Source organism: Bubalus bubalis, chromosome 4, assembly GCF_019923935.1.
Source record: "Bubalus bubalis isolate 160015118507 breed Murrah chromosome 4, NDDB_SH_1, whole genome shotgun sequence".
Classification (NCBI taxonomy): Eukaryota; Metazoa; Chordata; class Mammalia; order Artiodactyla; family Bovidae; genus Bubalus; species Bubalus bubalis.
The window spans coordinates 64,950,929-64,978,532 of record NC_059160.1 but is presented as its reverse complement, the minus strand read 5'-3'; positions in this window follow the sequence as shown (position 1 = coordinate 64,978,532).

Here is a 27,604-nt window from a genome sequence, read left to right as displayed (position 1 = left end):
CTGATCACCCACGCTTCATATCTGGGCCAATTCACAGCCTTTGAGACAAGACAGACAGCGCCGCTGACGCTAGGTTTCCAAAAGAGAGAGTGAATTCTTTAAAGCACATTATCTGTCGAGGTGGTAACAGGTAAGATGTCTTCGGGGCTTCAGTTTAGGTCGGTGATTTCTAATCTACATAAATTTCCTTGGAACTGACTGTAAACTAGTTAAATGGTTGGCTGGTGACAAAAAGATGAGGAAAATAATGCATGCATATAAAGCAGCACTAAAGCTTTGGAGGGATTTGTATCTGTTCTGTAATTATGTTGGCGCATGGGAAATTAAAATTCTTATTGGCCTCTCCCTTAGCTTTCTCCCTCCCTCCAGGCCCCCTCATCTTGTCCCCGATAAATGAGCTCTTGGAGGAAAAGGTAGTTTGAGGTGGAAGAAAGCAAAGAGAAAGATGAGAGAGCAGGATGAAAAGACAGCCCAGCGAGGGCCTCCCTGTTCCCCAGTGAGGCACGGGGCTCTCACACAAGCAAGAAAGGCTGTTTTAATTAAAACCTGTGGTCGGTTCAAGGAAGAAAGTAGTTCAGATGAATAGTTTTCCTCATACATCCCTCATTACAGCTTGCACTTTGGGCTGTTTATGTTATTTCTTTAGACCAGGGGTGAACAGGGATAAATCTAGCCCAGCACCTGTGTTTGTATCACCCTCAAGAATGGTTTTTACATTTTTTACGTAAATATCTACATATTACTCCCAGTTTTTCCTCTTAGCCTGCCAAGTCTAAACACTCTCTGGCCCTTTAAGAAAAAGGTTTCCGCTCTTTCCTCTAGTTGAGACCTCCAGGGGGCAGCACTGCTCAGTACATTCCTTTTCCTTTTTTTTAATCTCTTGGATTCTATAATGCCTGATGGTTAGATTTTTTTAAAGTTCCAAAAGAGAATCCTAAATGCAGGAAGACATTTAAAAAAAAGAAGAAGAAGAACCTAAGGCTTCAGTTCACTTCAGTCGCTCAGTCGTGTCCGACTCTTTGCGACCCCATGAATCGCAGCACGCCAGGCCTCCCTGTCCATCACCAACTCCCGGAGTTCACCCAGACTCACGTCCATCGAGTCAGTGATGCCATCCAGCCATCTCATCCTCTGTCGTCCCCTTCTCCTCCTGCCCCCGATCCCTCCCAGCATCACAGTCTTTTTCCAATGAGTCAACTCTTCACATGAGGTGGCCAAAGTACTGGAGTTTCAGCTTTAGCATCATTCCTTCCAAAGAATCCTAGGCTGATCTCCTTCAGAATGGACCGGTTGGATCTCCTTGCAGTCCGAGGGACTCTCAAGAGTCTTAGAGGTGCTAATTGGCTGGTCAAAAGTCGGTAAAGGGAGACACAGCAGACTCCTACCTCGGAAGAATCTGTGTCCCAACTTGGAGAGGATAGTAAGAAGTTTTATAGTAATGCTGCAAAGAGGGTGTAATCAGCTTGTGGACATACTTCTGATGGATTGGTGGTGAGGTAAGTAGGAGCCAGCATCACCAACCTTCAGGTTCCAACTGGTCTGGGATCTTGAATGCTTGTGGGCAGAGTACCATCCTTAATCCGTAAACTTCTCCCACCTGTAGCGGGTTTCAGAGATATTATAGTTCAGCTGCAAAACAGCTCAAAGATATTGCTGTGTGTATCCATTGATAGGCAAGGGCTTCCCTGATGGCTCAGTGGGTAAAGAATCTGCCTGCAATGCAAGAGACACAGCAGACGTGAGTTTGATCCCTGGGTTGGGAAGATCCCCTGGAAAAGGAAATGGCAACCCACCCCAGTATTCTTGCCTGGAAAATCCCATGGACAGAGGATCCTGGCAGATGGGCCACAGTGCAAAGGGTTGCAAAGAATAGGACACAGCTTAGCAACTAAACACACTTTCTAATAGGGAACCAAGACCATGCCCTAGAGTTGCACTGTTGTTTCTCTTGACTGTTTCTCCCTGGTCTCCCTCCCTTCCCTAATTAGCAACTGCTTGAATATGCCCATTGGATTCAGGGAAGGTCGTGGAGGCTGATTTTCCAAAAATCAAAAAAACAATGGACACAGGAAGGCTTTGTGCCCAGGAACCCCACAGGACCCTGCAAAGGGTACCTTGATGGAGAGAGGCCAATGCGTTTTTTAAAAAAGCAAACAAACAAACTAATCTTATTCCTAAGGAGAGGTACAGTTTGAGACTCAATCCCTGGGTAAGTGACAATCCTGACATTGTCCTAAATAATATATTTATGATTATATGGGCCTTTGGTGAGGCACTGAAAAACATGCTTATTGTGAGGCTCAAAACTGATTTATGATGTACTTAATGGTAAACTGAGAGAGGAGAAACACATTGAGAAAATAAAATAAATTTCTTTCATTATGTTTACTAAGATTTGCACCAGGGAGAACATAATTTGCTTGGTACATTTTATGCCCATTTTGAATGTCTCAAGTGATAAGAGTTTCTGACTCTTTCCTTGGGGGAGGTAGGGACTATCCCTAAGCTAATACTTTTCATTGTCATTCATGTTTTCCAGGCAATAGCTCAAGGTATAATAGGTTTACTCACCACTCTACACAGATGCTGAATTGAAACCTTTCTAATAATACCCAAACTGTATTCTAATTTTTTGCTATGCTTTCAAAAGCTTGGGGATATAAAACCTTGATGTGTACATTTTAACAAATATTGATGCTTTCTTTGGAATTTGGGAAGCAAGTGTCAATGGATTGGATATAACTAAATGAATTGGATAGAACTAAACACTTTGACCTGTCATCTGGGCAGTTGTGATTAGCCTAATTCTATTGCATAGGTGAACTGTGCTTTTATGTTATCTAGACAGTGTTAGAGAGAAACCCTTCATTCCTCTCCCGAGTGCTCTTTTGAAAGTCTTGCTGCTCTAGTTAGTTCAATGCTATTTATTTTTACTTGTGTTCATTACTTTAGTCCTCAGGAGTAATGTTCAGTGTTTAGCAACAATAAATTTTATTTCCCACGTGACAGCCTGGTTACAAAGCTGATACAAATCCCTCTAAATCTTTTGTGTCGCCTAGTATGCATTCATTATTTTCTTCATCTTTTTGTCACCAGCCAACCATTTAACTCGTTTACAGTCAGTTCCAAAGTAATTTATGTAGATTAGGAATCAAGAGTAGGCAAAGCCCTCCAGGCATCTCACTTGGCCCTCTCAGCTGTGGATTGGGGTCTTCCTCTATCAAACCAACCCCTCATCCAGCCTCTTCAGAGCTGCGATGCTGGCTTATTTAACTTCCAACTTCAGAACACACGCTCTCTAATCATAATCAATCGACCAACAATTATTTATTTCTATCCATGTAATGCTCTCCTAAGGAGTTGCTCCGGGTAAAAAGATCAATAAATAAAACCAAAATAAATGACAACAGATGGCAAGAAGGCAATATGAAACAAGTGATTTTTCAGAGTTGATTTAAATGCTTAGCTAAGCATTCCAGGAAGTCTTGTCATTTCAAAAGTGAGTGTTGTACATACAGGGTAGAGGGAATCAAGTGGTCCTCAACTAAAATGTCTCTCAGTGTTAATTTATCAAAGGGTGGACCAAGACAACCTACATTAAAATATACTTTGACTATTCAAGCTGTTTGGGACAGTTTATAAATATTAAAGTAAAAGTCAAAATGGAATTAGTATTGCTAAGAGAGCTCTCTAAAATAGAGCTGAGAGGCCACTAAGAAAATGTGCATGTACACATCTCGACTGGATGGTATCTGACCTTTTTTTTAATCAACAACTTATATTTCAAATCGCATATCTCATAGGAAAAAAGAACAGGGCATCAGGTCAGGCTGTATGAAAAATAATAAAATGCAGGTTTGTCCTGGTTGCTCTGTTAACACCTGGGACAGGCTCTCCCTGACATCAGGCACCACAGCAGCCTTGTCGGCTGCCCCTTGCCAGAAGCGCCCTGGGCACAGTCGGCACATCCAGGGGCCATCAGGAGCAGCAGCTCTTCTTGCAGGAGGTGTATCTGCAGGTTTCACAGCTGCAGGAGCAGTTGGGGTCCATTTGGAGGACAGGTGAGGCTGGGGGTGCAAAGCCAGAAAGCAGGCTCACTTGTCTGGTGGGAGGTGTGTTGGAGCCAAGGAACCCAGGTGCCCTAAAGGAATCGGACCTTTAGGCTGCATCATCTCATCACTGGCAACCAGACATCTACCCAGTGTTCCAGAGACTCAAGATATGTATAAGACCTTGACTGTAAAACAGCTCGTGACAGCCAATTTACTGCATCCTTACCCTGAAACAACTCATGGTAGCCATCCCTTAAGGACAAATATTTCCTTCCCTGTGTCAGACACGGTTTTCGGCTTTGTAAGCCTCTGACTCTTTCTCTTCCCCAGAATGTTTTCATTTTTACGTAAATCTGTGCCTCCAGAATTACAGTTCTTGTGATTCCAGATAAAGCTGTTTTCTTATTTGCAGCCTTCTGCACTGGGGGATGGGGTTGTTGCTATTGTTGACACTCCAATACAAAAAAATCTCCTTGTCCATTTAGGGTATATCAGAAATGGACAATGCAGTTTCTCTAAGGTAAAGTCGATCATCAAATATTTATTGACTTCAGGTCAGTTCAGTTGCTCAGTCGTGTCTGACTCTTTGTGACCCCATGAACCACAGCACACCAGGCCTCCCTGTCCATCACCAACTCCCAGAGTTTACCCAAACTCATGTCCATTGAGTCGGTGGTGCCATCCAACCATCTCATCCTCTGTTGTCCCCTTCTCCTACTGCCTTAAATCTTTCCAAGTATCAGGGTCTTTTCAAATGAGTCAGCTCTTTGCATCAGGTGGCCAAAGTATTGGAGTTTCAGCTTCAATATCAGTCCTTCCAATGAACACCCAGGACTGATCTCCTTTAGGATGAACTGGTTGGATCTCCTTGCAGTCCAAGGGACTCTCAAGAGTCTTCAACACCACATTTCAAAAGCCTCAATTCTTATGCACTCAGCTTTCTTTATGGTCCAACTCTCACATCCATAGATGACTACTGGAAAAAACCATAGCCTTGACTAGATGGACCTTTGTTGGCAAAGTAATGTCTCTGCTTTTGAATATGCTATCTAGGTTGGTCATAACTTTCCTTCCAAGGAGTAAGCGTCTTTTAATTTCATGGCTGCAGTCACCATCTGCAGTGATTTTGGAGCCCAAAAAAATAATCAGCCACTGTTTCCCCATCTATTTGCCAGGAAGATGTGACCGGATGCCATGATCTTAGTTTTTGGAGTGTTGAGCTTTAAGCCAACTTTTTCACTCTCCTCTTTCACTTTCATCAAGAGGCTCTTTAGTTCTTCTTCACTTTCTGCCATAAGGGTGGTGTCATCTGCCTTTCTGAAGTTATTGATATTTCTCCCAGCAATCTTGATTCCAGCTGTGCTTCTTCCAGCCCAGCGTTTCTCATGATGTATTCTGCATATAAATTAAATAAGCAGAGTGACAATATACAGCCTTGATGAACTCCTTTTCCTATTTGGAACCAGTCTGTTTTTCTATGTCTATTTCTAACTGTTGCTTCCTGACCTGCATACAGATTTCTCAAGAGGCAGATCAGGTGGTCTGGTATTCCCATCTCTTTCAGAATTTTCCACAGTTGATTGTGATCCACACGGTCAAAGGCTTTGGCATAATCAATAAAGCAGAAATAGATGTTTTTCTGGAACTCTCTCACTTTTTTGATGATCCAGCGGATATTGGCAATTTGATCTCTGGTTCCTCTGCTTTTTCTAAAACCAGCTTGAACATCTGGGAGTTCATGGTTCATGTATTGCTGAAGCCTGGCTTGGAGAATTTTGAGCATTACCTTACTAGCGTGTGAGATGAGTGCAATTGTGCGGTAGTTTGAGCATTCTTTGGCATTGCCTTTCTTTGGGATTGGAATGAAAACTGACCTGTTCCAGTCTTGTGGCCACTGCTGAGTTTTCCAAATTTGCTGGCATATTGAGTGCAGCACTTTCACAGCATCATCTTTTAGGATTTGAAATAGCTCAACTGGAATTCCATCACCTCACTAGCTTTGTTGAGAGTCACTGTTTACTCTGTCTTATGTTGAGAGCTGTAGAGAATGTCATAACTGGACTCAAAGAAGTGATGATTGAAGACCCCTTAATACAAAGTTGTCAACAAGAAGGCCAAATCCAAAAGGATGGAAAGTGTGGAGGGAAAGAGAGGTGTATCTATATATCCCTTTCTTCTCCCCTTTTATCCCAAAGCTTTCCCAGCCACCACCCATCAAATTAAACTTTATGTATTAGGACATGGGTGCCATTAGACCTTTTAAAGCAGGAATAGAATAAAGCCATTTTCATACCATTTTTTCATGGGGTTCTCAAAGCAAGAATCCTGAAGTGGTCTGTCATTCCTTTTCCAGCAACAAAACTAAGACACTTACACCTTGGAAGAAAAGCTATGACAATCTGAGAGAGCATATTAAAAAGCAAAGACAAAGTGATGTATAGTCAAAGCTAAGGTTTTTCCAGTAGTCATGTACAGATGTGAGAATTGGACCATAAAGAAGGCTAAGCACTGAAGAATCAATGCTATTGAATTATGATGTTAGAGAAGACTCTTGAGAGTCCCTTGGACAGCAAGGAGATCAAACAAGTCAATCCTAAAGGAAATCAGTCCTGAATGTTTATTGGAAGGACTGATGCTGAAGCTGAAGCTCCAATACTTTGGCCACCTGATGTGAAGAACCAACTCATTGGTAAAGACGCTGATGCTTGGAAAGATTGAGGGCAGGAAAAGAAGGGAGAGACAGAGGATGAGATGGTTGGATGGCATCACTGACTCACTAGACATGAGTTTGAGCAAACTCCAGAAGACAGTGAAGGACAGGGAAGCCTGGCATGCTGCAGTCCACAGGGTCGCAAAGAGTCTTAAATAGCATGAACAAGAATAAGGCCATAGAAACAAGAGCAACCAACTTTTCTTGTAAACAAGTTCTGGATGGCATTTGCAAAGCTCTGCCCAAATTTTTTATGGCTCTAATGAAGTAAGCCACACACACACAAACAAAACCCTGCCTCCAAATGAGACTGTATCTAGACCATGTTCAGCAGACTTATGCTTTATTTATGCCTTTTTAAAATTACATTATTAAAGAAAAAAATCTTTGAAAAGGCCAAATTTATAACTGTGTCCTTGTAGAAATTAGATCATGAGAAGTTGAGTCAAAACAAAAGATTTAAGACTGCCCAATCCAAAGCAATACAACCAAAACCTTCATCAAGGGTAAAAATTCACCCAAACAGAATTATGGTGTTGGGAAGATAAAACCTATATATCAAATTTTCTTACTGAAACAATTAGGATGTTTTGGAATTTTATTATATTTGACCATCTAGTCATTAGTTAAATATGTAATTTTTTAATCCACCATTATTTTACCATGCCTTCAAGTTTAAAAAAATATTGTGAGTCATGGTTTTCTTTTGAGTTAGTAATTAATCTGTTCCTATTGAAGCTGATTTTCCACACCTCTTTTCATACTGGAAGTTTCTTTCCAAATTATTTCATCTTCTGGACCATTCTAAATGGCAATTTGCCAGCCTTCATTAATAAACACCTAACAGTTCTCTCACCTCTTCATCAGGGATGCTCAGGGTCAGTGTCAGGAGAATGTGTGCAGTCTTTCCCCAGCTTCTGTGCTTTGATGGTGACTAGAAGCAGGCAGACTCCCTTGGCTAGTTTGCATGTTAAAGGTAGTACTGGCAGGTGTCTGGTTGAAGATCTAAAAGCTCCTCTCTTGTGTGTGCAAGGGCAAACTCTCTTCAGTGACATGAATTGACAATAAGAAGCATATTCAATAAACTTCAATAACCCTTTGTACCCACTTTTTTAAGCCAGAAAACCTGTATTAGAGAAAGTTTGGACCTAATGTTTTCTACCATGTCACTCTGCCCAACTTGCCTTAGTTGTCAACATAAAAGCTTTTAATGTGTCCCTGCTTCCTGATTCTACCAAACAGAGGCAGAAAACTCCAAGTCTGGTTTTTTAATTGTTTTTTCAATTCTTTTCAATTTCTAATTCCACTTGCAGATCACTCACTTGTTTTTTATACAGAGCAGAAGTGCTTGAATTATGCATAAAACCTTTTAAAAGGCATTTCTTCAGATAAAACACTTTGTATTATTAAGCATTGTAAAATTATTATTGCACATCACTTTTATTATGTAGCTCATTTTAAATGGGCCAGAATATTTTAATCATCCAAGAAAAGCCATAGTTTATAGCTTAAAATTGAAAATATATCTGCACATTTTTTCCATAAAATATGCATGCATGATTTTCAGCTCCATTTAACTAATGTGTTTTGGAAATATGTTACAATAGTAAATGCAACAAATCTCAGTTGAGGGAAAAAAAGTAATATAAAAAGTGTGATTAATAGCAATGTATACTTTTTTTCATTTTACAGAAGTCCCTATTTTGAAATATGAATCATTTTACATAGATAACCTCTGTATTTCTGTGCCGTTTATCTAAACTGTAGTATATTACAACTCTGGGTGCAGAATTGCAAATTACGTCAAAGAAACAGTCAAAACAACATAAATTACCCATAATGCACTTGCAAAGAAAATGTTGCAACTGTTAAAGAATTAAAGAATAATCCAAAAAAATCAGATCATGCCTACAGCCTGGATATAAGTAGGATCAGAAATGTAATACATTTGCAATTATATTATTGAAAATTATTTCTTAGTTGAACTAGTGATGTAAAAATGGAAACTGTGAGGTTATTTGGATTAATGATCTTCATAGTCAGATCCTGGTAAGCATCTAAAACATGTATGGCCCTGTATGTAAAACACATTTCCTAGATGGCATCACTTTTCTCAGATGTAACTTCACAGTAAAACTGAGCCAGTCTTTAAAACATGTATTAAAAAATTTGTATGGGAGCACATTTCCGTAAGACAAAATTGGTTTGTGGTTTCTACTGTAAGAAAGAGAATTACTGTGCACAGTATAGGAAGTCTAATTTTATGGTCTGCATGACTGGGTAGTAGCTAGAGTTTTCAGCTCCACCACACATGTCATGAATAACAATATGTTGAATTTACATAGCTATTTCCTCAGTGGAATTCCAAGACCACATAATCTCATTTAGACTCATAACATCTCTCCCAGGAACCATGAAGTAAGAAATATCTCCATTTTAAACAATGGAAAAGGAGGAGGCATATAGAGATTGAACCACATCTGGCACCAAAGAGATTAAAAAATATAATATTTTCCTAATAATGGCAGAACTTCCAACAATCCACTCAGAGAGATTCCAAGAGTGCAGACCCTGCTGACCACGCACAGGTGCCACACTTTCACAGTGGCCAACTCAGACCACTGCTGTAAAACAGACAAGCCTCAGTATTGGGAGAACCAGACTTACCCATTTTCAACACTGACCCCACACCTTTTTACACCCAGACCACTACCAACTACTACCACCACTCACACCACCTGTCCCTACCTCAGGATTGTGCTTAGTCGCTTAGTTGTGTATGACTGTGACCCTATGGACTGTGGCCTGCCAGCCTCCTCTGTCCATGGGGATTCTCCAGGCAAGAATACTGGAGTGGGTTGCCATGCCCTCCTCCAAGAGATCTTCCCAACCCAGGGATCAAACCCAGGTCTCCTGTACCGCAGGCAGATTCTTTACCATCTGAGATACCAGGGAAGCCCTGTGCCTTCTATTAATAGGGCCGAGCACTCATCCCTTAGTTCAGCCCTTAATGGCTCTGGTCTTCCTAGACTTTGGCTTCTGCAAACTAGATCTTGTTCCCTGCTCTTACTATTGATTAGCATATCTAAACACAAGACTCTCCTCCTCACCTTGGACTTCTGGGCCTCAGGTCTCCTTCCTGACTTCTCCTTCCACATGGGAGCTGTTGATCATCTTTCAGCCCAGCCTGAGACTCAACATTCCCACACATTACTCCATAGGCTAGACGCTAGCCAGCCCACCCTACAGTCTGGATCTGCATGGCCCCAGCTACCACTTGAGGGCAAGCGGTTCCTGTAGCAGTGGACTCTAACATACTTCTATATGACTGATGGCCTGAACACCGGGGTAAGGAGGACAGAATCGCAGACCTAGACCACAGGCAGCCTTTGCCATTCTGTGGCCATGGGTGTACTGCCCAGTGACCAGCCAGCAATGCTAGTCATCTTCACGTTCTTCAACACAGAAGGGACGTGAAGGCAATTAGTGGCTGGACAAACAGCTCCAAGAGGTAGGTTCTGCAAGCAATGAAATGTAGCAAAATATTAATACAATCTTCCTAGGAGATGCAGCATTGGGTAATTGTGGTCTTCTTGCTCAAAATCTAGCCCCAGGCCTGTATTGCTCTTGTAATCATTTACATCACCACCAAAACAAAACAAAAAACTAGCAGCATGGGGGGCTTTTCTGAGAAACAGACCAGTTTCCTAAGATGCTCATCTGATGTCAGTGAGCAACCTGCAAACCACTTTGGGACAAGCAGGATACTGCCTCTTGGGAAGGTAGAAAGGTCACTTTGACCGTTTGACTTGGCCTTAAAAATTATGCCCCATAAGTGCTGATATTTTTCTCTTGGTGCTGATCCTCCCTGGCCATTTCCTGACTTGGTTCCACCGTGTTCTTATAGCCTCTCACCATCACTCCAGACACTGCTCTGCAGCGCTGGTTACCAGTGAGCCAAGCCCCAGGCTGAACCAATTAGTGCCTCATCCATCTGAATACACTTAAGTTCAATGCCCTAGTGCCCTGGTCAGTAGCCTCTCCCAACTGAGCAATTGGTTTAAGTGATTTTCAATCATCACTGTCCATTTACACTCACTCCTGACCTCTCCAACCAAAAAGCAAAAATCTAAGAATTGTATGTTTCTTATATATTTTTCACTGAACATCTTATATATTTTTTCACTTAATATCCATTTCCCTTATTTTTTCTTTGGTACATAATTTTGTTCAGTATGGAAGTGAACCTAGCTGAAAAATTCTCCTTCCTGGACTCCCCTGCAGTTAGAGTGGCCCTGAGACACAGTTGCCTTTTTTTTTTTTTTTTTTTTTTTTGGCTGCACTGAGTCTTCATTATTGCTCAAAGGCTTTCTCTAATTGCAGTGCACGGGGTCTACTCTCTACTTGCGGTGCAGGGGTTTCCCATTGTGGTAGCTTCTCTTGTTGCAGAGCACAGGCTCTAGAGTATATGGGCTTCAGTAATTGTGGCACACAGGCTTAAGTTGCCCCCAGGGCATGTGGAATCTTCCAGGACTATGGATCAAACCCATTTCCCCTGCACCCACAGCAGAGTCTCAATCACTGGACCACCAGGGGAGTCCTGAGACCCAGATCTTAACTCTAGATGCAGAAGGAAGTCTTTGGAGAAAGCATCCCTTTCCAAACACCAAAGATAGAGGCAAACAGGCTGGGCGCTTCTTCCAGTATAGAATGTGTAGTTGGAGCCAGAGATAGAAAAGCGAACTCACAATCATTAGGCAACACACCTGAAGACAAACACTAAGGATGAAGAAGGAGTTGGGACTCTGATGCATTGTGTGGGTGCTTCCCCAGCCATGGACTGCCCACCTCTGGACTTCTTATAAGAAAAAATAAATAAAACCCCTGTTTGGTGAAGGCACTGCGGTCAGATATTTCTATTCTTCTATTACTTGTAATCAAATGCCTTCCTACCTTATACTTGCTTTCTTCTTTGCCCACGGAATTTCTACTAGACTGGTCTATAATTGTCACATCCTAATAGCCAAAGCTCAGGTCTTATTTTCACACTTCCTGGCTTTTTACTTTTTGGCTAGAAACATATGCAACATTTGACCTATAAGACTAAAGCCCCTTCATCTTTTGCAAAAGCACAATAATGATGAAATAAAATAATATTTAAGCATGAATACTTCAATTATACACCCTGGCTTAAACCAAGGGAACTGAAGTAACAAAGAAAGCAAATCATTTCATCAAGATTTAAAGAAGAGAAGATCAAGGTTTACATCTTCTCTTCATTATTCACTATTTGTACAGACATGAGCTACCCACTTAACTCTCTCCAAGCTTCAGTTTGTCTATAAAATGGAGATAACAATAATGTCTACCCATATAGTTGCCATCACTCAATGAAAAAGCAGACATATGAACAATAATAGTTATTATTGACTGTAATAATTATCTAAGAGTCTTTTCATCATGTGAATAAAAATGCATTTTGACCTATTTTCTTTTCTGAACATATTTTCTACAATTTTTATAATACCCTCCCCACCATTTCCAGAAAAAAGGATACGGTAAAGGAGTTAGAAGCTATCTTTCCTGTGAATGCTCAATTCTAATTAGAATCCTAAGAAGGATTCCTCCAGCTGTGGATTGGATGCATTGATAACACAATGCATCTGGGACACATTGATAATCCAGCCCATACCAGTGAAGCGCAAAAGAGCAGATACCCTCCCCCATGTATGACGTAAAAACCAAGCACCCAAAGCCACTAAAACTCAGAAAATTAGAAATTTTCTAGTGAGCACATTTTTTTCTAGTAAGCACATTCATTAAGAGGGGATTCTTTCCCTTTGTATACCATGAATTCATCTATTCTTCACCATGCCTTAAACAGAGATTATCCTTTATGTTATATGAGTGTGTGCCATATTACTACAATTTTTTGGAAACTATAGAAAAAGCAAAACCTATCTGTAAAATTTGTCTTCTTTCTCTTCCTCCTTTCATTTTTCTACTTATAAATAATTGACCATAAATATCCAGAAACTATAAAGATTCAGTTAGAATTTGATATATGTCTTATAAATTTACAGAAGAAAGTACCTGAAACCAAGGACAAAGGGATTCTTAAGGATGCTGAAAAGCAGTGCATGTTTCTAAGAATCTTCTCACAATGACAACAGCTCTCCTCAAGTTGTCATTGTCATTTCCATAATGCTTAGATCCTGAGATTTTAAAGTGCATGTATTGTCTGCAATACACAGCACCAGGCTGACGAGGGCTACAAACGTTTCCTTGTAGAGTTTGGGCTTTTGTCCCTTCTGTCAAGGTTGGTGAGTGTCACTGTCTTCCTTGCTGCCTGCGTTTCATGCAGATCTGGACATTAACTTCTGTACCAATTTCTATGAATACTCATTGCAACCTTGTTGATCATCAAGCCTGACAAGGTTAAACTTGAGAACGTGCAAGTCGGCTGAAAGCAGACTGGAGAAGTGTGCTCAGAGAAGTGTCTGGATGTTCCCAAGCCCGGGAAGAGAAAGTGTTAGTGCCTCTCCTCGCATCCCTGAAGCCTGAATCGAGCCCCTTGGACCTGGTCCCCAGCTCTGTTCCCCCTGGGGAACTGGCCCCGATTCCAGTCTTGTCACCTTTCCTGCCACTGAGTCACGAGCTGTGTGAAGGAAAGCAGGTCATTTGGAGTCTCGGACAGAGAGGATATTTGTGCAACTGCTTACCTTCTCTAAAATGCCATTGCTTTTTCTACTTAACAGCTTTAAAATGTAAAAATTAGTAACAATGTATGGGTACCTTCTCAAGTTTTTGGGCTAGGGGATAGAAGAAGCTAAACAGAATGACTCCTCCCCAGACCAATTTGTTATCAAGAGCCTTAAATATCTAGATCCTTCAGCACGACCGTCTCCCACCTCCTCCACCTCCTCCAGTTAGTGACTATACTTGCCTGTTTTCTTGATACCAGTCCCTGGGTGAAACAGCTGGTGTACTATACTACTGTACTTTTCAGAGTACTGTGCTGTACTCTGAACCCCATTATACATGGGGTTTTTTTGTTGTTGTTTATTTTTATATTTGTTTGGTTTTTATGTATTATTTGCATGAAAAGTATTGTAAACTTATTACAGTACAGTACTATAAAGCTAATTGTGTTAGTTGTGTACCCAGGCTAAACTTTGTTGGACTTACAAGCAAATTGGACTTAGGAATGTGCTCTTATTTGTTCGTATGTTGGGGACTACTATAATTATCATCCCCATTTTATAGATGAAAAGCTAGAGAGGAAAAGCAAATGCTTTGCCCAGGATTCCACAGCAAATGAACTACTAAGTGGCAAAGCTGGGAGTTGAACCTCAGTAGTCTGCTCTGACTCTCCCCAAGCGAGCCCCATGATCTTGGAGACTGTGGGGGAGGGGAGGTGACAAGCTTTATGAGTCCATTTGGGTATACATTTCAAGCCACTTTCACTAACCGAGCTCTAAGAATAATGAAGTTATTTGGTTACTCCAATCAGACTCCTGTGTCTATTTCTCAATTGTTTCAGAATTTAGATGGAAAGGGTTGCAAATTGCTTGCTCCCTCAGAAACCCCAACACTGACCTTGTCCACTTTTACTGAAGTAGGATAAAGGATTGAAATTAGATAACCCCGTCTTTCCAATTTACTCCAAACTGGGGACACTTAGCTCAGTTAGGGAGCATTCATGCTTCCCCTGTCCAGTGACTAGACTTTCTTCCTCAACACTTGGATCATCACTATATCAAGGACTCCCTAATTTCCCTGGTCCTCCAGCAGCCTTAGCCACAGCTCAAATTTCTTATATAATCTGAGTTTCCTTCCACTATGACTAAGTAGAGGAGGTGGGAGTCCCTTATTGATGGGTTAGCCCAGGTTCTCTGAGGGTCCACACACCCAATTACACATCTTACCCACCATTCAAGTTCCAAGTGCACTCCTCTTACTCCATGAGCACATGGCAGCCCCCTCTGTCCTCTCACCCCACTTCACATGTGTGTGTGCATGCTTAGTTGCTCAGTTGTGTCTGACTCTGCAACCCCTTGAATTGTGGGCTGCCAGGCTCCTCTGTCCATGGGATTCTCCAGACAAGAATACTGGAGTGGGTAGCAATTCCCTTCTCCAGGGGATCTTCCCAACCCAGGGATTGAACCTGGGTCTCCTGCATTGCAGGTGAATTCTTTACCATCTGAGCCACCAGGGAAGCCCACTGTAAACTTATAATCTAAAGCAAAAGCTTTCAACAATTATTTATTGGATACCATTGCACCTTGGAAATACCATTTGAAGTACCATTTGCTCTTTGGAAGAAAAGTTATGACCAAATTAGACAGCACATTAAAAAGCAGAGACATTACTTTGCCAACAAAGGTCAATCTAGTCAAAGATATGGTTTTTCCAGTGGTCATTTATGGATGTGAGTTGGACTGTGAAGAAAGCTGAGCACCAAAGAATTGATGCTTTTCAACTGTGGTGTTGGAGAAGACTCTTGAGAGTCCCTTGGACTGCAAGGAGATCCAATCAGTCAATCCTAAAGGAAATCAGTCCTGAATATTCATTGGAAGGACTGATGCTGAAGCTGAAACTCCAATGCTTTGGCCACATGATGTGAAGAGCCCACTCATTGGAAAAGACTGTGATGCTGAGAAGCATTGAGGACAGGAGGAAAGAGGGCAACAGAGGATGAGATGGCTGGATGGCATCACCAACTCGATGGCCATGAGTTCAAGTTTGAATTTGAGTTGGTGATGGACAGGGAGGCCTAGGGTGCTGCAGTCCATGGAGTTGCAAAGAGTCAGACACAACTGAGCAACTGAACTAAACTGAACCATTTGAAGTGAACTGAAAGTTGCTCAGTCATGTCCGACTCTTTGCAACACCATGGATTGTATAATCCATGGAATTCTCCAGGCCAGAATACTGGAATGGGTAGCCTTTCCCTTCTCCAGTGGATCTTTCTGACCCAGGAATCGAACAGGAGTCTCCTGCATTGCAGGCAGATTCTTTACCAACTGAGCTATCGGGGAAGCCCAAGTACCATTTATGCACCTAGAATTCAGCAGCAAAGAAGAGACAAATGTGGCTTTTCTGTGGCTGGCCTCACTTACAATTCATTCAGCCTGAGTTAAACAGCTGTAAGGGTATATGAATCTATATTTTTCTTCTCTAAGTTCCAGAAAAGCTGAGTGCCACTCAGGACTAAGCCAGAAATTTTTGGAAAAGTTTATTCTATGTTCAAAAATAGGAAGGCCCATACAATTATCCAGTAGATAATGATTTCGATTACAGATTTTGCCTTAGCTCTCGGATAGCTTTCATGGTGCCTACAAATCTTCTGATGTTGTTTGCAAATTTTTTGTGCATATACGTATGTGCATTTTACTCTGGAAAGGGTCTTTAAAATCTCCAGACCTCCATGAACCAGATAAGGTTAAGAAACCATTGCTTCAGAGCAACTGTGATGAATGGACTCCTAAGGGAGAATCTGGTAGGATTTCTTCACACTCTGAGTCCTGGGGCTCTGGTCATACCACTAAAGAGACATGAAGTCAACTTGATGCCAGGGTACCATGGGTACAGAACGTGCAACACTCTGGGTACCAAGCCAGGAGCACTATGGATACTGAGCCCACAGGGTCTTCTGTCTGTCCTTCTGCACAGCAACTACTGAAGGCATTTCTCCCAGGCTTTCTCTCCCTCAAAACTCCTCTTTCTGCTCTTCAATGTAGGGGAAGAAAGAGGTAGACAAGACATCACACACTGAGAGCATAAAAATCTGTGATTAAAATCTCTCCAATCAAAAAGAGGTTAAGTTTCCCTTTCACTTTATATTTTAATTTCACAAAATAAAATTTCAAAACCTTAGTGTAACTTTATTATAACTTAACTTGTAGCACAAAAATAGTAAAGAGGCAATGAAACATTATCAGTCTCTCAGTTTGGAGAGTCTTTTTTCAAATATCCTGGAAAGTTGTGAGGCCATATAAAAATTCATAATATAATGATAAACTCATCATAGCTACAACAAGTCATACCTTTGCTAAAATAAGGTGCTATATTCAAGTTTGGATAAATTTAAAAAATAACTCTCTTTCTGGCTTACTTCACTCTGTATAATAGGCTCAGTAACTAACGCATATATATGGAATTTAGAAAGATGGTAACAATAACCCTGTATACAAGACAGCAAAAGAGACACTGATGTATAGAACAGTCTTTTGGACTCTGTGGGAGAGGGAGAGAGTGGGATGATTTGGGAGAATGGCATTGAAACATGTATAATATCATATATGAAATGAGTCGCCAGTCCAGGTTCCATGCAGGTTACTGGATGCTTGGGGCTGGGGCACTGGGATGACCCAGAGGGATGGTACGGGGAGGGAGGAGGGAGGAGGGTTCAGGATGGGGAACACGTGTATACCTGTGGCGGATTCATGTTGCTATATGGCAAAACCAATACAATATTGTAAAGTTAAAAAATAAAAATAACTCTCCCACTTTCCTCAATTTTCTGTATTTTTCACCTCCTTCTTTATATTTAAATACCCACCTTGCTATACTTCTGTTGCTTTCTTAAATTGTATTTTTTAAATTGGTACATACATATATCTCCAAAGGGGAGAAAGACATGCTACAATTTGCACAGAATTTCACATGCCAAAACACAGCCTGGGGTTTCCTTTTTACTCTTAAAAAAGTGAAATATTAACTTTCTAAGTGAAAGCTTCACTTAGAAGGGTAGCTTGAAATTTATACACAATGACATCCTAAACAACCCACCAGGGTAAAAATGGTTGCAACCCACAGCTGCTACAAACTGCCTGCAATTCAAAACGTTCTCAAAGCTCTTCCTTCGCAGGACCTACATCTCCTAAAACAATCATTTTGCCAATCTTTCTTTTAAGGTTTTGGTTTATAGGATTGACTTAGAGTAAACCTGTGATAGGATGACAGAGAGTATGGTGTCCCTTTCCATTGAGAGCTAATGTAAGAGAGTTCACCATACGGAGGCGGGGGCACTGGGGGCACAGGCTGGCAGCAAACTTCCTCTTCAGGAGAAATCAGCTTTTCTCTGATGGGCTCTTTGGTTATGAAAGGGAAAGCACACAATAGCGTGATCAAGGACAAGACAATGAGAGAGCTGAATTGTTCCACACATTTTAGTGAAAGGAATGTTGAGTTGCCAGAAGCAAGGAGGGAATTGCAGATTAGAGAGGCAAAGAGAAGAGAGAAGGAGGAAGAGGAAACTGGCAGTTGGCAGAGGGCCAGGGCGCTGGACTTTTCAAAACAAGAAGGAAAAATAAGCAGTTTTAAGTCATCTGCTATAGGTATTTTGTTTCAATGCAATTCTCATTTTTAACCATAAAATTTTTATGAAATTCCCTGTTTTTGTGAGCAGTGTCTGAGGTAAATGAAGGCAAGTCCCCATGCTCTGCATTTTGATTGACTCAGGACATAAACAAGAGGACAGACACAGGAGTCGAGACAACAGTGAATTTAAAAATTCTGAGAAGCAGGAAATAGACCAATACATGACTAAGACCAAGTTCTCCCCTGGAAATTGTCAGAGGGATGCTGTGTCACTTGGGTTTTGTCAGACAAGCAGAACCACCACTTGGGATTTACTATGGGGATCGCCTCTTATACAGTAGTGGGAGCTGCTGAGGAATTCTGTGGAAGGCTGTTGGTCTCCTTGATTGTTGTGGGCCTGAGGTCTCTGTAGAGCCTCGGGACCATCGGTTGGAAGGAAGAGCTGGGCATGAAAAGGGGAGAGCAAGGACAAACTGGAGCCCTCCTGCCTTGTTACCTCTGACCTCTGACATAGGTGGTCTACAGAAGGAGCTGGTGCTCTTCACCACACATACAGAACCACACATACACCTGGCCAGGATTCCAAGAAACTGAAGGAGGTGATCCAGCAGGAGCTGGAGGAGCTATGGGTTTCGCTGCTGCCTTGTACTACCAAGATGTGCCAATAGATCAGTGACAGCATGCCTGAAACCCAAGGGTGACTGGTGGCTAAAGACCCTGATGCTAGGAAAGATTGAGGGCAGGAAGCAAAAGGGGCAACAGACGATAAGATGGTTGGATGGCATCACCAACTCAAAGGACAGTTTGAGCAAACTCCAGGAGATGATAAAGGACAGGGAGGCTGGGTGTGCTACAGTTGGTGGGGTCTCAAAGAGTTAGACATGACTTAGTGACTGACAACAACAATGATGGGCAATGGTGAAAGGAATCACTCCCAACCTTCACAGTGTTTTCCTGGACCCATGGATCCTAGTAATACAAGGAATAGCATTATACACTGGTCACTGATTTAAAGCATACACCACATCCTGGAGGGTTGGTGTTCTCCAGCTGTTCTCCAGCTGTTGCTTAACCTACAAGGTGTTGCTATCCAGCTGGCATGGAAAATAAATCAGCAAATGGCTAGTCTGGCATTCTAACAGACCAGTGACCTCTGGTCAATGAGAGACACAGTAAGATCAGTGAATTTCATTAGCATGAGTCCACGGCTGCACTTCAATTACTAGTAAATGAGTTCCTTGGTCAGGAGAAATGCTGTGGGAATACCTTGACATGAATCATACTCTGTAACTCCACAGATGGTGGTTTTGGCAAAAGCATTGACAGCAAGGAAAACAAATTCATATCAAGAGTGTCACTTCCAGTAAGAACCAAGTACTGCCTCTTCCAAGATGGATGTGGTCCAATGTACAATAATCAACCCATCACTAGGTCTCATCATCCTGGGGACTGGTGCCATGTAGTGGGGCTCAGAGTTGGTCTCTGCTATTGGCTGGTTGGGCACTCAGCAGTGGCTGTAAACAGATCAGCCTTAGTGAGCAGAAGTCCATGTCGTTGAGTTCATACATAACCTCCATCTCTGACTCCACGGCCACTTTGTTCATGAGCCCATTGGGCAAGGATGGATTGACTAGGGAAAGAACCTGATTGACGTCCACAGAGCAGGGCATCTTTTCCATCTGATTGTTAAGAGTCTCCTCTACTGAGGTTGCTCTTTCATGAACAGTCACATCTTCATGCCCTATGACCATTCAGAAAGATCTATCCACACCTCTCCTTGTCATCAATTTTCCGGTTGTGTTGCTTCTTAGGCAAACACATTCCAGCCCATAACGCTGACTGTCTTATCAAACCATTAGCCATGGTCTATGAATCAGCATGGATTTCCCAGGTGACACTAGTGGTAAAGAACCACTGGCAATGCAGGAGGCATAAAAAATGCGCGTTCGATCCCTGGGTCAGGAAGATCTCCTGGAGGAGGGGATGGCAACCCACTCCAGTACTCTTGCCTGGAGAATCTCATGAACAGAGATCCGTAGGGTCGCAGAGAATCTGACCCAAATGAAGGAACTTAGCATGTATGCATGGATCAGCAAAGAGCCATATCTCAAGGCATCTCTTCTTCCAGGAAAATAACTAGATGTACTCTTTGAATTACTGTCCAACAATAAGACTTTCCTTCACTACTGTACTTCAGAGCCACCTCAAGGGGGCTAGTAGTACTTACTGAGCTATCCGTTTTGGTTTGGGCCACACATCGTACAGATCTATAAACTGGGCCTGAATTTTATTCTTCCTCAGTCAACATTAGTCATGGGGAACTCCCTATGAGGCTATTCATATGAGTTGAGAAAACGGAAGCAAGATAGCAAGAGTGGGGGCCACGGGCATCTGTGCCACCTGTTCATTCAACTCACCTGTCCTTTAAGGACTTCTCAAGCTGTGCTGCAGGCCCAGCTTTATGATTTGGGGAGACAGCCAACACTCAGTTTATAACAGGCAGCTCAGGCTCATTTAATGGCCCATAGTTAAGTATTGAGTCGCTAGTAAGACCTAGTTATAAGCCATAAGCTGTTTCTCCAAAGAAAAACAGTCAACTACAAAAGATAGCAGAGTTTTGCTCCAAAATTCTGAAGGCAATATATGCTGTAGTTCACCTGTAGAGGCTGCCAAGGTGCCACATACATCTTGATTTATAGTTCAGTTCAGTCGCTCAGTCATGTCTGACTCTTTGCAACCCCTTGGACTGCAGCACACCAAGCTTCCCTATCTATCACCAACTCCCGGAGCTATGCCATCCAACCATCTTGCCCTCTGTTGTCCCCTTCTACTCCTGCCTTTAATCCTTCCCAGCATCAGGGTCTTTTCCCATCAGTCAGTTCTTCACATCAGGTGGCCAAAGTATTGGAGCTTCAGCATCAGTCCTTCCAATGTATATTCAGGACTGATTCCCTTTAGGATTGACTGATTGGATCTCCTTGCAGTGCAAGGGACTCTCAAGAGTCTTCTCCAACACCACAGTTCAAAAGCATCAGTTCTTCTGTGCTCAGCTTTCTTTATAGTCCAACTCTCGCATCCTTACCTGACTACTGGAAAAACTATAGCCTTGACTATGCAGACCTTTGTCAGCAAAGTAATGCCTCTGCTTTTTAATATGCTGTCTAGGTGGGTCATAGCCTTTCTTCCAAGGAGCAAGCGTCTTTTAATTTCATGGCTGCACTCACCATTTGCAGTGATTTTGGAGCCCCCCAAAAATAAAGTCTCTCACTGTTTCCATTGTTTCCTCATCTATTTGCCATGAAATGATGGGACTGGATGCCGTGATCTTAGTTTTTTGAATGTTGAGTTTTAAGCCAACATTTTCATTCTCCTCTTTCACTTTCACTGTAAAACTCTTTCACTTTCACTGTAGATCACTTTTTGATCTACAGAGACATGTCAGATACCATTGGATCCACTAGATCACATGGCAGAGTGCCCTACACAGCAACCTGGACTTATTTACAAAGATTTCTTTTTTGCTAAGGGATATTTTGGCCTATTTCTACAGTCACTTGAATATACACATGATACACAATCATTTGGGTTTTTTTCCTCCACTAATTTAAAACTTAAGTAAGGAAAAATGGACTCTTTGTTGTATGTTCCTCAAATACTCTAACATATGGGATGCGGGGACTCTGGCTTCTCTTATTTAAATAAGGAAAGGGCAGCTCCCTGAAGCAGGAGCTCTTCAGGACCCCCAGTGACACGTGTAAGATAATCTGACATGTGTAAGATATAGGTCCTAAAATGGAGGAAAGGGCTGAACCGTGAAGACCCTAAGACTACTTATCTGATGCCAACAATTTATCAGAAAGTAAAAAATTCAGTTAATTATCTCTTTGGTCTTTCTCACTGCACTAAGCACCCAGTTTGACTGATGGGCCCATCAGTCATTTTGGTCCCACAGCCTATAAATAACAATCCTATGCTTCCATGAAAAGAAGAGCCTTCCATGAAATGGAGAAACAGTTTGGCTGTGTGAACCCTATAATTTCAAACTCTTTGCTGCTTATCATATTTACTTTGTATTCATTGAGGCCAACCTGAACAGAAATGCTAATTTAACCCAGTTTAAAAAACAAAGTGGACAGAGATTTCACTTGAAACGGGATGATTTTTATTCTTGTCATCTCTGCCTCGGACACAAACATTTAATATTTAAATGTTACTCCGTGTGAGATCTGGACTTTCTGCATTTTGTGGCTATGACAGGATTCAAATTTGATTCCATCTTGTGTGAAAATATCATTTCAAAGTGTGTGCCCCAGGAGAATAACAAACCCAAGTCTTGGCATTTTTTAAAACGGACTTTTTTCAGAGGTCTCTTAAAATATGATTCATCCTGTCTCCTTCTAGACACCAGGAATTCAGCAATGACGCTTTTCATTTTCTCCAGAGCTTAGTTTGAATCTGTTACTAATGACTTACAGTAAGCAGAATGATTAATTACAAAATGAAGATTATTGTGTCTACATTTAACACATTAATTATAATATTTTATAATATGTTAACCTTGCCCTTTTATTCTAAATTTAAATGCTACATTAATTGTGTCTAATTATAATTAGACTAGTTAAAACCTATCTGTTGTTTTCCTTTGTTATTAGTATAATCCTAAAAACACCTGCCCACCATCTACTAAATACTAGGGTTGCAGTGATTAATAGTAACAAATCCTGTGAAATCACTTTTTATCCTTAAGCAGTCTGAACAAATTGGGCCATTAAAATATCTTCACTTAAATGCTACACTGCTCTGGAATGTTTCATAAGGTTGCATAAATTCTGTCACTTCATCCCATAATTCACATAACATGACAAATGCAGTGCAGGGTTTAACCACTTAGCAGCCGTGACTGACCATGGCTGGCAAAGCTTGGTGGTCATGTCGTTCATTTTAAAAATGTATAAAATTATGGTTTCTTCTATTTAAATATATTTTTTTTCTTAATTTTTACAATGCTGTGTTTGTTTCTGCCATACAACAACACAAATAAACCATAATTATACATACATCTCCCTCCCTAGCCTCCCTCCCCTGCCTCCATTCCATCCCTCCAGGCCATCACAGAGCACCAGACTGGGCTCCCTGTGCTACACAACAACTTCTCACTGGCTAACCATCTTACACCTGGTAGTGTATTTATGTTGATGCTACTTTCTCCATTTGACCCCCTAGCTCCTTCCCTCACTGTGTCCAAAAGTCTCTTCTCTACATCTGTGTCTCCATTCCTTCCCTACAAATAGGTTCATAAATATCATTTTTCTAGATTCCATATATATGCATTTCTACTGCTGCTACTGCCAAGTCACTTCAGTCGTGTCCAACTCTGTGTGACCCCATAGATGGCAGCCCACCAGGCTCCCCCGTTCCTGGGATACTCCAGGCAAGAACACTGGAGTGGGTTGCCATTTCCTTCTCCAATGCATGATAGTGAAAAGTAAAAGTGAAGTCGCTCAGTCGTGTCCGACTTTAGCGACCCCATGGACTGCAGCCTACCAGGCTCCTCCACCCATGGGATTTTCCAGGCAAGAGTACTGAAGTGTGGTGCCATTGCCTTCTCCGATATATGCATTAATATACTATATTTGTTTTTCTCTAACTTACTTCACTCTGTATAACAGGCCCTAGGTTCATCCACCTCACTAGAACTGACTCAAATTCATTCTTTTTTATTTCTGAGTAATATTCCATCGTATAAATATGCCACATCTTCTCTATTCATTCATCCGTCGATGGACATCTAGGTTGCTTCCATGTTCTGGCTCAAAATGGAAGACAATAATTGCAAAGTAAACAACTGACAAAGGATTAATCTCCAGAATATATAAGCAGCTCGTATCACTCAATATTAGGAAAACAAACAGCCCAATCAAAAAATGGGCAGAGGACCTAAACAGATATTTCTCCAAAAGAGACATGCAGATGGTCAATAAACACAGGAAAAGAAGCTCAGCGTCACTAATTATAAGAGAAAAAGCTACAATGAGGTATCCCCTTACACTAGTCAGAATAGCCATCATCAACAAATCTACAAACAATAAACGCTGGTGAGGATGTGGATAAAAGGGAACCCTCCTACACTGTTGATGGGAATGTAAACTGATATAGCAATTATGGAGAACAGTATAGAGATTCCTTAGAAAACTAGGAACACATCTACCATATGACCCAGCAATCCCACTACTGGGCATATACCCTGAAAAAAAACATAAGCAAAAGAGACATATGTACCCCAATGCCCATGGAAATAATAGTTTTAAGATTTTCCTTAAAGATGATTTTCTTTATTGATTCTTCCAATCCATGAACATGGTATATTTCTCCATGTGTCCTCTTTGATTTCTTTCACCAGTGTTTTGTAGTTTTCTATACATAGGTCTTTAGTTTCTTTAGGTAGATATATTCCTAAGTATTTTATTCTTTTCATTGCAATGGTGAGTGGAATTGTTTCCTTAACTTCTCTTTCTATTTTCTCATTATTAGTGTATAGGAATGCAAGGGATTTCTGTGTGTTAATTTTATATCCTGCAACTTTACTATATTCATTGATTAGTTCTAGTAATTTTCTGGTGGAGTCTTTAGGGTTTTCTATGTAGAGGATCAAGTCATCTGCAAACAGTGAGAGTTTTACTTCTTCTTTTCCAATTTGGATTCCTTTTATTTCTTTTTCTGCTCTGATTGCTGTGGCCAAAACTTCCAAAACTATGCAAACTAGTACAGCCACTATGGAGAACAGTGTGGAGATTCCTTAAAAAACTGGAAATAGAACTGCCTTATGATCCAGCAATCCCACTGCTGGGCATACACACTGAGGAAACCAGAAGGGAAAGAGACACGTGTACCCCAATGTTCATCGCAGCACTGTTTATAATAGCCAGGACATGGAAGCAACCTAGATGTCCATCAGCAGATGAATGGATAAGAAAGCTGTGGTACATATACACAATGGAGTATTACTCAGCCATTAAAAAGAGTACATTTGAATCAGTTCTAATGAGGTGGATGAAACTGGAGCCTATTATACAGAGTAAAGTAAGCCAGAAAGAAAAACACCAATACAGTATACTAACGTATATATATGGAATTTAGAAAGATGGTAACAATAACCCTGTATACGAGACAGCAAAAGAGACACTGATGTATAGAACAGTCTTTTGGACTCTGTGGGAGAGGGAGAGGGTGGGAAGATTTGGGAGAATGGCATTGAAACATGTATAATATCATATATGAAACGAGTCGCCAGTCCAGGTTCGATGCACGATACTGGATGTTTGGGGCTGGGGCACTGGGATGACCCAGAGGGATGGTACGGGCAGGGAGGAGGGAGGAGGGTTCAGGATGGGGAACATGTGTATACCTGTGGAAGATTCATGTTGATATATGGCAAAACCAATACAATATTGTAAAGTTAAAAAATAAAATAAAATAAATAGAATTAACAAAAAAAAAAAAAGATGATTTTCTTGTTTGGGTTGTCCCAGACTTTTTTTTATAGTCTCTATTGTAATAGTATTCAAATGACAGCCTGAAGGAGAAATGACTTTAAGCAAATCTACTGTGTAAGTTCTATCTTTTGACACATGCCAGAATGACCAGCTAATTCACACTTTAATTAGAGTTGGCTCTTTTGCTGTAGACCATTTATATGACTAAAAAGGTAATTAACAGAAATGTAGAAACATTAAGAAAAGCACTACTATGCCTCTATTTAGCTTTTGTTGTCAAAGTTTGTTTTGGTCAGAAACATAACAAACATTTCTGCTCTGTGCTAAGTAGTCCAAGACAGTGCCTAGAGCAAGATTTCTGGAATCAGACTAGATTTGAATCTCAAATTCACCACTTTACTTTGTGACCTTGAGCCACTTACTTAACCTCTCTGCTCTTAATTGTCTTTATCTGGAAATTGAGAAACATAAAAACACCTAGCTTGTGGGGTTTTTCTGAGGATGTAAGGCTTAGAACAATATTTGGCCTAAGGTAAATATTAATGTTAGCTAATGGCTCAGATCACAAACCCCTTATTGCCAAATTCAGACTTAAATTGAAGAAAGTAGGGAAAACCACTAGACCATTCAGGTATGGCCTAAATCAAATCCCTTATGACTATACAGTGGAAGTGTGAAATAGATTTAAGGGACAAGATCTTATAGATAGAGTGCCTGATGAACTATGGATGGAGGTTCGTGACATTGTACAGGAGACAGGGATCAAGACCATCCCCATGGAAAAGAAATGCAAAAAATCAAAATGGCTGTCTGAGGAAGCCTTATAAATAGCTGTGAAAAGGAGAGAAGTGAAAAGCGAAGGAGAAAAGGAAAGATATACCCATTTGAATGCAGAGTTCCAAAGAATAGCAAGGAGAGCTAAGAAAGCCTTCTTCAGCAATCAATGCAAAGAAATAGAAGAAAACAATAGAATGGGAAAGACTAGAGATCTCTTCATGAAAATTAGAGATACCAAGGGAACATTTCATGCAAAGATGGGCTCAATAAAGGACAGAAATGATATGGACCTAACAGAAGCAGAAGATATTAAGCAGAGATGGCAAGAATACACAGAAGAACTATACAAAAAAGATCTTCATGACCCAGATAATCATGATGGTGTGATCATTCACACTCACCTAGAGCCAGACATCCTGGAATGTGAAGTCAAGTGGGTCTTAGGAAGCATCACTATGAACAAAGCTAGTGGAGGTGATGGAATTCCAGTTGAGCTATTTCAAATCCTGAAAGATGATGCTGTGAAAGTGCTGCACTCAATATGTCAGCAAATTTGGAAAATTCAGCAGTGGGCACAGGACTGGAAAAGGTCAGTTTTCATTCCAATCCCAAAGAAAGGCAATGCCAAAGAATGTTCAAACTACCTCACAATTGCACTCATCTCACACGCTAGTAAAGTAATACTCAAAATTCTCCAAGCCAGGCTTCAGCAATACGTGAACCATGAACTTCCAGATGTTCAAGCTAGTTTTAGAAAAGGCAGAGGAACCAGAGATCAAATTGCCAACATCCTCTGGATCACTGAAAAAGCAAGAGAGTTCCAGAAAAACATCTACTTCTGATTTATTGACTATACCAAAGCCTTTGATTGCGTGGATCATAATAAACTGTAGAAAATTCTTAGAGAGATGGGAGTACCAGACCACCTGACCTGCCTATTGAGAAATCTGTATGCAGGTCAGGAAGAAACAGTTAGAAATGGACATGGAACAACAGACTTGTTCCAAATAGGGAAAGGAGTACGTCAAGGTTGTATATTGTCACCCTGCTTATTTAATTTATATGCAGAGTACATCATGAGAAAAGCTGGGCTGGAGGAAGCACAAGCTGAAATCAAGATTGCCGGGAGAAATATCAATAACCTCAGATATGCAGATGACACCACCCTTATGGCAGAATGTGAAGAAGAACTAAAGAGCCTCTTGATGAAAGTGAAAGAGGAGAGTGAAAAAGTTGGCTTGAAACTC